This window comes from Pelophylax lessonae (genome assembly GCF_965119305.1).
Source record: "Pelophylax lessonae genome assembly, chromosome: 11".
Lineage (NCBI taxonomy): Eukaryota > Metazoa > Chordata > Amphibia > Anura > Ranidae > Pelophylax > Pelophylax lessonae.
Genome location: NC_138778.1, coordinates 28,292,670 through 28,304,778, shown reverse-complemented (window position 1 = coordinate 28,304,778; position 12,109 = coordinate 28,292,670).

Genomic DNA, 12,109 nt, shown 5'->3' with positions numbered 1-12,109 from the left:
TGGGGACTAAAAACATAAAAGCACAATACACATTAGGAGGGGAACCTTTGGGGAATCAAAAATGCAGAAAGATCTGGGAGTCCTGGTAGAGGATAGATTAGGCAATAACATGAAATGTCAAGCGGCAGCTGCCAAAGCCAGCAGAATATTAGCATGCATAAAGAAAGGGATGTATTCCAGAGATAAGACTATAATCCTTCCACTTTATAAAACTCTGGTCTGACCGCATCTGGAGTATTCTGTCCAGTTCTGGTCGCCGGTCCTCAGTGTTGGAGGTGGAGAGAGTCCAGAGAAGGGCAACTAAACGAATTAGGGGATTGGAGGACCTTAATTATGAGGAGCGTCTGCAATCGCTTGATTTATTCTCCCTGGAGAAGAGACGCCTGAGAGGGGACATGATAGCAATTTATAAATACCTCAATGGTGAGCTCAGCATAGAAAAAAAAGCTATTCAGTCGAAAGGATTGCATGAGGACTCGAGGGCATACAATGCGATTAGAGGAGAAGCGTTTTAACTTTAGGCAACGCAGGGGGTTCTTTACTGTTAGGGCTACAAGATTGTGGAATTCTCTACCACAAGAGGTGGTTTCTGCGGGAAGTATGGTTGCTTTCAAAAGACTCTTAGACGTACATCTCAAGAATCAGAACATTCAGGGGTATGAGAGATGATTACGGCCACATACATCTACATAGGTTGAACTGGATGGACTATTATCTTTATTCAACCTCAACTACTATGTAACTATATGTAACTATTTGTTTTCCCCACAAAAGTGGACTTAGAGCCCATTCAGACTACCGCGACTTGTCAGGCGACTTGTCAGCCTGAAAGTCGCGGTAGGTCGCGGTCCATTGAGTAGTACAGGACCCGTTCTAATAGGAGCGACACAAGTCGCTCCGACTTAGAAAAAGGGTCCTGTACTACTTTGGGGCGACCTGGGAGCGACTTGCATAGACTTCCATTATGTGAAGTCTCTGCAAGTCGCGCCGAAGTCAGGTCGCCCCCCCAAAGTCGGATCGCCTCAGTGTGAACCGGCTCTTACCCTTTAAGTGAAAGCAGGAAATCCTGTATCCTGCAGATGATGGATCCTTTCTATTTAAATAACAATATAGTTATGTTAATTATGTTAATAAACATGGTAGTCGAAAGTAAACTGTGACAATCGTGAGCTGACAATCCAAATCTGAAATCTGTTTGGTTAATATAAAGATGTGCTAATCATTCACAGGCTTATGAGAGCCCCATAATTGACAGGTAGATCTAATAATATCTTTTAAAGTTTTGCGAAACGATGGTGTACCTGGCATTGTGTACAGGTTTCTTTGTGCTGTGCACGCCCAGATCTAGGGCAAAAGGGAAGGGCACGAAAATGGCATGACATCCAGTTTCCTGTAGATCTGGGTGGAAGGTTGGAGCAGCAACCAGTACAGTCATGGGTGGACAGGTCCGTCCTGTTCATCCCTCCCCCGTGTGTCACGCAGCGGAATTCCTGGCAACTGACAATATCAGTGGAGGATTAAAATCAGGTTTTATGTACACAGTAAACACGGTTCTGTTTTGAAGTTTTACATGGAATCGTATAGAATGCACAGGTCAACCAATATTCTCAGGTGACAAGCACAAACACGCAGCACAGTGGGTGCCGGAGGGTCTCCTTATGGGGCCGTCAGTGAAATAGTTTTTCTTCTGTTCCTGTGAATTCATGAATCTGCTTTACATTCTCGCAGTCCCGGTTTCAGCAGCACCTGTGCAGCTTAGAGGGCGTCTGAAGATCTTTAACTCTTTTAGGACAACTGAACGTTCATTTAAATCAGCTGAATACATTCCAGGTGCATCAATACAAAAGGTGTGCAGTCTAATGCCCCGTACACACGTTCCGATAATCGTACGACTAATGTTTTCGCAAATTGTTGCATGTTACAAAAATCGAAACCAACTCTGCGTACAAACCATCAGATTTTCTTCGTACGATTCACTGACCAAGTGTATTTTTCGTAGCTACGTATCGGAAGTGATATCATATACGTCTGACCCCTGCATCGTGCAACGTCATTTGACTATTTCCGATCATGCGTGGTATTTGTCGATCGATTTTTAGCGTACGCATACTGTACTGATGAAACGATTATCGTTCAATAAGCTGTCGTACGACAGAAGTTTTCATGTTTGTCCCTTCGGATTTTGTTGGACCAACTGTCGTGATCGGCTATCGAAAGCTGTGTACTAGCGATCAGATTATCGTGCGATCAGGTTGAAAGCGAGTTTTGTCGTACGATTATCGGAACGTGTGTACGGGGCATAAGGGCTCTTTCACACACTGAGTCCGTTGGACGGACTCCGTTTTTCTCAGCGGGGGATCGATCTGCCGATCGCCCGCTGAGCAGGAGGATGACAGCTGTGTCTCCGCACTGTGTGGAGACACAGCTGTCAGTTCCCATGCATTTCTATGGGGGAAATCGGATGGGAACGGACCGTCAGTCCGTTCTCATCCGATCCCATCCGATTCGCTGGACGGATGGAAAATAGGGTTTTCATCCATCCAGATTTGACGGATCGGATCAGATGTCAGCGGACATGTCTCCGCTGACATCCGATGCCCCATAGGGATGCATGGGGGGACCGTTCAGATCCACCAAAAAAACAGACAGGCGGATCTGAACGGTCCGCCTGTGTGAAAGGGGCCTTAGGGCTCTTTCACACAGGCGGACCGTTCAGATCCGCCTGTCAGTTTTTTTGGTGGATCTGAACGGTCCCCCCATGCATCCCTATGGGGCATCGGATAGACATGTCCGCTGACATCCGATCCGATCCGTCAAATCTGGACGGATGGAAACCCTATTTTCCATCCGTCCAGCGGATCGGAGCGGATTGGTGAGAACGGACCGATGGTATGGGGCTCTGACAGCTGTGTCTCCACACACAGTGCAGAGAACAGCTGTAATTCTCCTGCTCAGTGGGGGATCGGCGGATCGATCCCCCGCTGAGATAAACGGAGTCCGCAGACGGACGGACAGTGTGAAAGAGCCCTAATGCTGGCCATAAACTAGCCGAAAAATCGTTCCAAAATCTGTCATTTGGTCCGATTGTTCGTTTTTCGTCCAGTTATTGGGCACAAATGGAAAATCTTTTTTTAACTTTTCAGAGCCGAAAAATCAAAGGAACAGTTTGGAAAATTCTGCCGAAGGAATAAATATAATAAATTGAAAGGTTAATGTGTTTCTCGGCCGACCTGTTTGCACTAGGCATATGTGACAAACTGAACAAAAAACTGATTCATTTTTTGTCCATTGAACGATTTATTGTTCTAAATTCGGTCATTATATGATGGCACGATCGCCTGCTCTCATGACCAATTTTTCATTTTTCAAAAATGAGTTTGAACGATTTTTCGGCTAGTGTATGGCCAGCTTAAGGCTCCTTTCACACGGGCTTTCCGCCCAACTGAGTTCGTTTTGCTCAGCAGGGGATCGATCCGCCGATCCCCGCTAAACAGGTGGATGACAGCTCTGTGTGCAGAGACGGAGCGGTCAGATCCCCGCTCTCCTCTATGGGGAGATCGGATGAGAACGGACCGCCTGTCCAATCTCATCCGATCCCATCCGATCCTCCAGACAGATGGAAAATAGGGTTTCCATCCATCTGGATTTCACGGACAGGATTGGATCAGATAGCGGCGGGTGTCAGCAGAGATGTCTCCGCTGATATCCGCTGCCCCATAGAGGTGCATGGAGCATCCGATCAGGTCCGCCTGAAAAACGGACAGGCAGATCGGATTGGAAAGCCCTTGTGAAAGTGGCTTAAAGGCCCGTACACACGATAAGAAAATCGGAAGTAAACTTTCATCCTACGAACGATCAGATTTTTGGATTGTTAGTATAGTGCTTTCGGCAGCCGATTATGAATTTTCGGATGACAAAAACTGGATGTGGAGGCTATAAAATGTTTATCGTATGTGAACACAACGTCCGATTTTTGTTTAATTAGTACAGTTTTTGTCCGAAAAAAAAAAAACATAAGAGCAAGACTAGGCATGCTCAGAAACTAAAGAATAAATACAAAAAAACAATTCAACACATGACATCACTTCTGAAGTTGAATTCTGTCGTATATGAGAATTTTCGTATGAAAGTAACCTCTTCACTTTCTATATGAGATTAGCATGCAACAAAAAACTAAAGAAAAAAACTGAAGAAAAAACTAAAGAAAATTCGTCCAATAATCTGACCCTGTGTATGAGGCTTTCACACGGGCTTTCCGATCCGGTCCGTCTGTCAGTTTTTTCAGGCGGACCTGATCGAATGCTCCATGCACCTCTATGGAGGTGATATCTCCGCTGACACCCGCTCCTATCTGATCCGATCCTGTCCGTGAAATCCGGATGGATGGAAACCCTATTTTCCATCTGTCTGAAGGATCAGATGGGATCAGATGAGAACGGACAGGCAGTCCCCCATAGAGGAGATCGGGGTTCTGACAAGTCTGTCTCTGCACACAGAGCGGAGACGGAGCTGTCATCCGCCTGCTCAGTGGGGATTGGCAAATCGATCCCCGCTTAGCAAAATGGAGTCCGTGGGGTGCACCGACCGCGTGGAAGGGGCCTAAGGGTCCTTTCACACATGCTGTCCATTTGTCTGTTTTTCATCCATCTGTTGACGGATGAAAAAACAGACATCTGTGCATACCTATGGAAAAACGGATGTAAATGATTGATCATTCATTTAGATCCATTTTCATCCACTTCCATTAACATCTGTTTTTTTGAACAGATGAAAGCCCTATTTTTTTTATCAATTAAAAAAACCCGGATCGCATGAAAAACAGAAGAAAACGGATGACAACGGATAAAAAGCAAATGACAACAGAAGAAAACGGATGACAACGGATGAAAATGCATTAAAAAAAGGATGAAAACAGATGAAAAACAGATAAAAAATTGATGACAAAGGATAAAAAACTGATGTTGACTGAAAAAAACTGATGACAAAAGAACGAATAAAAAACGGATGAAAACATATAACAGCAGATGAAAAACGGATGAAAATGAATCAAAATCGGATGACCACAGATGAAAAATGGATGACAACGGATGGAAACGAATGAAAAACGAATAGAAAACAGATGACAACGGATGAAAAACTGATGCTGACTGAAAAAAACTGATGGCAAAAAACAAATGAAAAACGGATGACAACAGATGCCAGGAATGCCATCCGCAACCCCCGTTGGTCACTGGCCCATTGACCTGGGGTTGGAAGGTACTTGCCCTGGTGCATACCAGCAATCTGGAGGGCTCCACTCCAGACCTCCACCCGAATCTGCTGCCTGATGTCCAGGTATTGATCCGCAAACAGTCCTGGAGATTACTGAAAGGGCGATCATTCCGGGGGAGGTACCAGAGGCAGGTCTCTGGTACCTCCCCCGGGATTTAGAGGTTTGGAGAAGCTTCTAGAAGTTAGAGGCAAAATGCTCTGGCAGGGTGTCTGAGTTAGCCCTTAAATATGGTGCAGCCATGCCAGTAGGGGAGTTGGTCAGGCTGGGTGACTCCACAGAGGCAGTTCTCTGGTACCTTCCCCTGGATCTAGAAGTTTGGGGAAGCTTCTAGAAGTTAGTGGGTGGAGGCCAGAAGGGCTGATCTCCAGACTTGAGGGAACTTTGCCAGACACCAGGCAGAATGCCCTGGCAGGGTGTTTGAGTTAGCCCTTAAATATGGTGGAGCCATGCCAGCAGGGGAGTTGGCCAGGCTGGTTGACTTCACAGAGGCAGGTCTCTGGTACCTCCACCTGGATCTAGAAGTTTGGAGAAGCTTCTAGAAGTTAGTGGGTGTAGGCCAGATGGGGTAAACTTGGCCAATCCCCAGGCAGAATGCCCAGGCAGGGTGGCTGAGTTAACCCTATAAATATGGTGGAGCCACAGCAGGGAGCTGGGTGGAAGATAGAGTGCTGAGGAGTCTGTCGGTGGCCTAGGAGGGAACCCTGGGTCTGTGGGGGGGGGGGGGGGGCTCTACCTTCAGGCTGGTCTCAGGCTGGTTTGGGAAGATCCTGACATCATTACAGTTTAGATATGAATCTTGCCTAAGGAACAACAGGGAGCAAGGAGGATAGAGTACATCAGCACACCCAGGGATTCACAAGGGGAGAGACTGCCACATGTAACAAGCTTTCAGGAGGACATCGCTGTGCATAAACCATCCTATCCCTTTCATTGGGAGATCTTTGGAGCAGCCAGGTGGGCAAGCAGCCAGTAGAGTTGGGTGCAGATCTACAAAGGAGAGGAGATATTCCTGTATGTATCTTACAACATATTGTGCTATTTTCTAAAGGGGATGAGAGCTCCTAGTCCTCAAGGGACTTTTGCTTTTGATCACTAAAGACTGTTGGAGGCCAGGAGGGAGAACAGCCCAGGATTTTGTACATAGAAATGCAGAGATGTATAGTAACTAAGTAGAACTACTTCACTACTGTACTTATGTACCGAAAGGCGGTATCTGTACTTTCCTAGAGTAGAATTTTTTTCTCCTACTTCCACTTTTACTTCACTACATTTTTTCGATGATTTCAATACTTCTACTCCGATATTTTTTTTTTGTGCTGCATAGTTACTCGTTACAATTATAAAAATTACCACTGCCAGAACAGTAGATGGCAGGTTTCATGAAGCTCAAAACATGTGTATTATCAGCGCATACGAAAATAAATGCTACTGTATGTATAAATAAAAGCTGCATTTGAAATAATAAAAAACAATATGATGTTCAAACTTTTAACTTCTTTCTTTAACCACTTTACCACTAGAGCATTTTGCTGTCTTACGTCTGGGCCACTTTTTGCGATTCGGCGCTGTGCGAATTTAACTGACAATTGCGCGGTCATGCGACGCCGTACCCAAACGAAATTTACGTCCTTTTTTTCCCACAAACAGAGCTTTCTTTTGGTGGTATTTGATCAGCTGTGCGATTTTTACTTTTTGCGCTATAAACAAAAAAAGAGCGTTTATTTTGAAAAAATAACAATATTTTTAACATTTTTTTATATGAATTTCCCCCCAAAAAAGATATAAAAACCAATTTTTTTAAAATTTTTGGCCAATTTGTTTTCTGCTACCTATGTTTGGTAAAAAAAATCGCAATAAGCGTATTTTGATTGGTTTGCGCAAAAGTTATTGCGTTTACTAACAAAGGGAAAGATTTTTGTCATTTTTGGTGTTTTTTTTTTTAACGAGTAATGGAGGCGATCTGCGTTTTTTTTTTTTGCGGGACTGCGACATTGCGGCGGACAGCTCGGACCCTTGACTGACATTTTTGACACTTTTGGGGGTACCAGTGACATTACTGCAGTAATCAGTGCTATAAATATGCACTGTTACTGTGAAAAATGACACTGGCAGGGAAGGGGTTAATTTTATTGGAGAGGGAGGGGTTAATGTATGCCTGGTGCTTACTGACGTGTGGGGGGGGGAGGTGACTGTGTGAGACAGGGACAGATCGGATGTCCAGCTATGCTGAACAGTCCGATCTGTCACTCCCTGTCACTTTACACAGGCGGGCGGATCTCCAAACTGGATTCCCCGACGATCGGCGCTGCTCCTCCCCTGGCCCGACTCCCACTGTGAATGAAAACAGCGGGAGCGCGCCGCCTACAGGGGAGGAGTCTGGCGACGTAGGTCTACGTCGTCAGGCGGGATCGTGCCACTTTGCCGCAGTAGTACTACGGTACTCAGCGGTAAAGTGGTTAATAACTAAATAACACAGTACTTGTACTTTTACTTTCAGTACTTGAGTAGCAATTTGTTTTTCAAACTACTGGTACTTTTTTAATCAAACGAGTCTTTATTGCACAAATATGTATAAACAACAATAACAGGAGAATGCAGTGAATCACAGGTAGTGGAATAAGCAACATAAGATACAGCTGGACATAGGTATCAAAAAAAGCATAATAACAAGTACAATGTGAAATGTAATTCAAGGAGGCGTCACTAGTATGGAACAAATTCAGAATATAAGGCATGAAGACCGAGGCGTACCTCAGATGGGCAGTAGATCATCTATGCAGAGGAACTTTAGAAGGGAACCCAGGTTAAACACACGTCTCTGGGGCCTGCGTCCATCTATCCCAGATCTTATTAAATTTTGTGGGGCAGCCACGATGTGTGTACAGCAATTTCTTGTATGGTACAGTAGCGTTAACTTCTTTGAGCCAGTCATGAACTACTGGTACTTTTACTTTCAGTACTTGAGTAGCAAAATTTAAAAAAAAAACTACTTGCAATACTTAAGTACAAAAAATGTTGAATACTTTAGTACTTCTACTCAAGTCACTTTTTGATCGAGCACTTCCACTTCTACTCAAGTCACTTTTTGATCAAGCACTTGTACTTTTACTCAAGTATGGGTTTCGAGTACTTTATAAAACTGTGTAGAAATGACGTTGTCCTCATACATTGTTTCAGTCAAGTTGGGCATCCCATAACCTCTCTACCCCATCTTATTACCCCTAATAAAAAAACAAAACCAAGCTCAGAGACAGTTTCTTATGTCTGTAAGAGAGTGAAAAATGCTTGTTGCCTGGATGTACAGGAATAGGGGAACCATTTGCCAGTAGCTCCTGTGGCATAGTGCTACACTCAGGTAAGTATTTAGGGAGGGGGGAGAGGAACAACTACTGAAAGATTGTTTACTTGGATGCACAGAATGCATTCAGGTAAGAAAAAAAAAAAACCTTTTGGCTTTAGAACCACTACAAGCACACTGTTCTCATTTCCTCTGGATGCCTGGTGCGGGGAAACAGAAGGACTCATAAAAATTTCAAACCTGCTTCTGTTGGATAAGTTTATTGATTTTTCTTCAGAGGCCAACTCTACCTAAAATTGATATATCAGCCTTGACAAGCCCCAGCAGGTTAAATCTCTTCTTTCTTTTATGTTGTTATATCCAGAGACCTCAATAGGGACATGTCCCCATATTAGTCTGTAAATTCCCGCAAGACCAAAACAATGCAATCATACTTCTGTATTATGTTCTGGAACCCCTCGGGGAACAGTGACACCTTCATAATGATCCCAGTAGTTGCTCAGAACTGGAGATTCTGCCAGAGGTAGATCACCACTGGATGCTCCCAGAGAAATAAGAAGCCAGTATGGGAGTAATAGAAGTGACAGAAATACAGAGGCTGCAATTACTGACCTTCTAAGAATACCAGTTCCCTGGCTGCCTCTGGCTTTAGTACTTTCAAAGTAACTGACCTGAAAAGGTATGCTCATTAACCACTTTACCACCGGAGGATTTTGCTGTCTTACGTCTGGGCCACTTTTTGCGATTCAACACTGTGCGACATTAACTGACAATTGCGCGGTCATGCAACACCGTACCCAAACTAAATTTACGTCCTTTTTTTTCCACAAACAGAGCTTTCTTTTGGTGGTATTTGATCACCTGTGCGATTTTTACTTTTTGCGCTATACACAAAAAAAGAGAGTAAATTTTGAAAAAATAACAATATTTTTCACATTTTTTTTATATGAAATCCCCCCCAAAAAAATGTAAAAATCGAAATTTTTTTAAATTTTTGGCCAATTTGTTTTCTGCTACATATGTTTGGTAAAAAAAAAATCACAATAAGCGTATTTTGATTGGTTTGCGCAAAAGTTATTGCGCTTACTAACAAAGGGAAAGATTTCTGTCATTTTTGGTGTTTTTTTTTTTTTAACGAGTAATGGCGGCGATCTGCGATTTTCTTTGCGGGACTGCAACATTGCGGCGGCCAGATCGGACCCTTGACTGACATTTTTGGGAGTACCAGTGACATTACTACAGTAATCAGTGCTATACATATGCACTGTTACTATAAAAATGACACTGGCAGGGAAGGGGTTAATTTTATTTATCTTTATAGGTTCATTTTATTGGAGAGGGAGGGGTTAATGTATGCCTGGTGCTTACTGACATGTGTGGGGGGAGGTAACCGAGTGACACAAGGACAGATCGCAGGTTCAGCTATGCTGAACCCTGCAATCAGACCCTGCCTGTCACTTAGGAGATCCGCCCGCTCTGTTTACACAAGCCGGCGGATCTCCAGACTCGATTCCCCGACGATCGGAGAAGAGCAGCGGCGATCGCCGCTTCTCCTACCCTGGCCCGACTCCCGCTGTGACTGAATACAGCGGGAGCGAGCCTCCGGCAGCGCGCGCCGCAGAGACAGGGGAGGTCTACGTCGCCAGACGATAACGAACCACTTTGCCGCAGTAGAGCTCTAGTGAGCAGTGGCAAAGTGGTTAAAAAAAATCTGAGATAAAGCTAAACGCCAGACATTAACCACTTGCCAACCGTCCGCAGTAATATTACTGCAGCAGGGTGGCTCGGCTGCACCCAGTCACGTAGTACTATGTGACTGGAGTGCATGTGGTTTCAGCGGCGCACGCGCGCCGCCAGAGCCGCGCTCCCAATGTGTTTAGACACAGCAGGAGGCGGAAGGAGCAGCGGCGATTGCCGCTGTCCTCCCGCGATCGTTCGAGAAAACGAGAGAAGACCCGCCTGCTTATGTAAACAAAGCAGGCGGATCTTCTGTCAGACAGGCAGAGTGAGATCAGCAGTTTCAGCTAAGCTAAAACTGCGATCTGTCTATCACAGAGTCCCCCCCCCCCCCCCACACAGTCAGTAAGCATATTAGGCATACATTTAACCCCTTTGATCACCCCCAGTATTAACCCCTTCCCTGCCAGTGTCATTTATACAGTAACAGTGCATATTATTTAGCACTGATTACTGTATTAGTGTCACTGGTCCCCAAAAAGTGTCAAAAATGTCAGTTACCCTTTAAACTGGGATAAGGAGGGGTAGAACTGGGAGTCATTCAGGTGTGCTGTATGCAAATGTGCTACTAAAGAACAAGCAGAAAGATGTAGAGAGCAGAGCTATGTCTGCTGTTACTCTTAGGGTCCTTTCACACAGGCTTTTCAATCCAGTCCGCCTGTCAGTTTTTCAGGCTGACCTGATCGGATTCTCCATGCACCTCTATGGAGCATCAGATGTCAGCGATGACATGTTCACTGACACCCGCTGCTATCCAATCCGATCCTGTCCATTAAATCCAGATGGATGGAAACTCTAATTTCCACCCGTCTGGAGGATCGGATCAGATCGGATGAAAAACGGACAGGCAGTCCGTTTTCATCCGATCTCCCATAGAGGAAAGCGGAGATCTGACATCTCCGTCTCTGCACACAGAGTGGAAAAGGACCTGTCATCCACCTGCTCGGCGGGGATCGGTGGATCGATCCCCGCTGAGCAAAGCGGAGTCCGCCGGGCGGAAAGCCTGTGTGAAAGGACCCTAACACTGTCCAGTCAGTTGAGATAACACCTGTATTCCTTCAACATTCTATACCTGTAACTCAGAAAGCAGTATCATCCACCTGGCATCACCCCAGTACCGGCGTCTATAGCCAATGGTCGGCTGTCTTGTAATGATAACCGATGTGGCTGAGAAGCCGCTCGGCTGTCATTACAAGGAGCGGGAGGGGACGCCACCCTTCGCGGCTCGCCCGGGTCTCCTGTCCCACCGGGAGACGCGGCCAACCAGTCTGCACAGCCGCCGAAGAGAAGACCCGATCAAAGCCGCATTCGCCTCTGATCGGGTCTCCGTGTAAAAACACAGAAGTGATGTTATGACATCACTTCCGGGTACTCAAATTACAAAAATGACAGCATTCAAAACAGCCAAACTTGGCGTTTTGAATGCTTTTAAGTGCAGAGGAGGGGTTTGGGGTCTTTTAGACCCCCAGACCCCTCCACAAGAGTACCTGTAAAAAATAAATAAATATTTTTTTTTATAATGTACGAAAATATCAGCCAATATCGACCAATATCTGATGACCAAAATATCGGTATCGGTAATAAAAAAACGATATCAGTCGATCACTAGCTAGTGTATATCGCATACTAGCACATTATGACAGACTTACATAAAAACAAAGCCCACCAGTGTGCGCACTGAAGCTGCTGAAGGCGCTTCCATCTTCACATTGTCTTCCTTCCAGATTCGCAGGCCAGGAAGATATGAATGGCATGCGTGCAGGAGTCATGGTTTACCGCATGCCCGTGACGTTCCTTCAGAG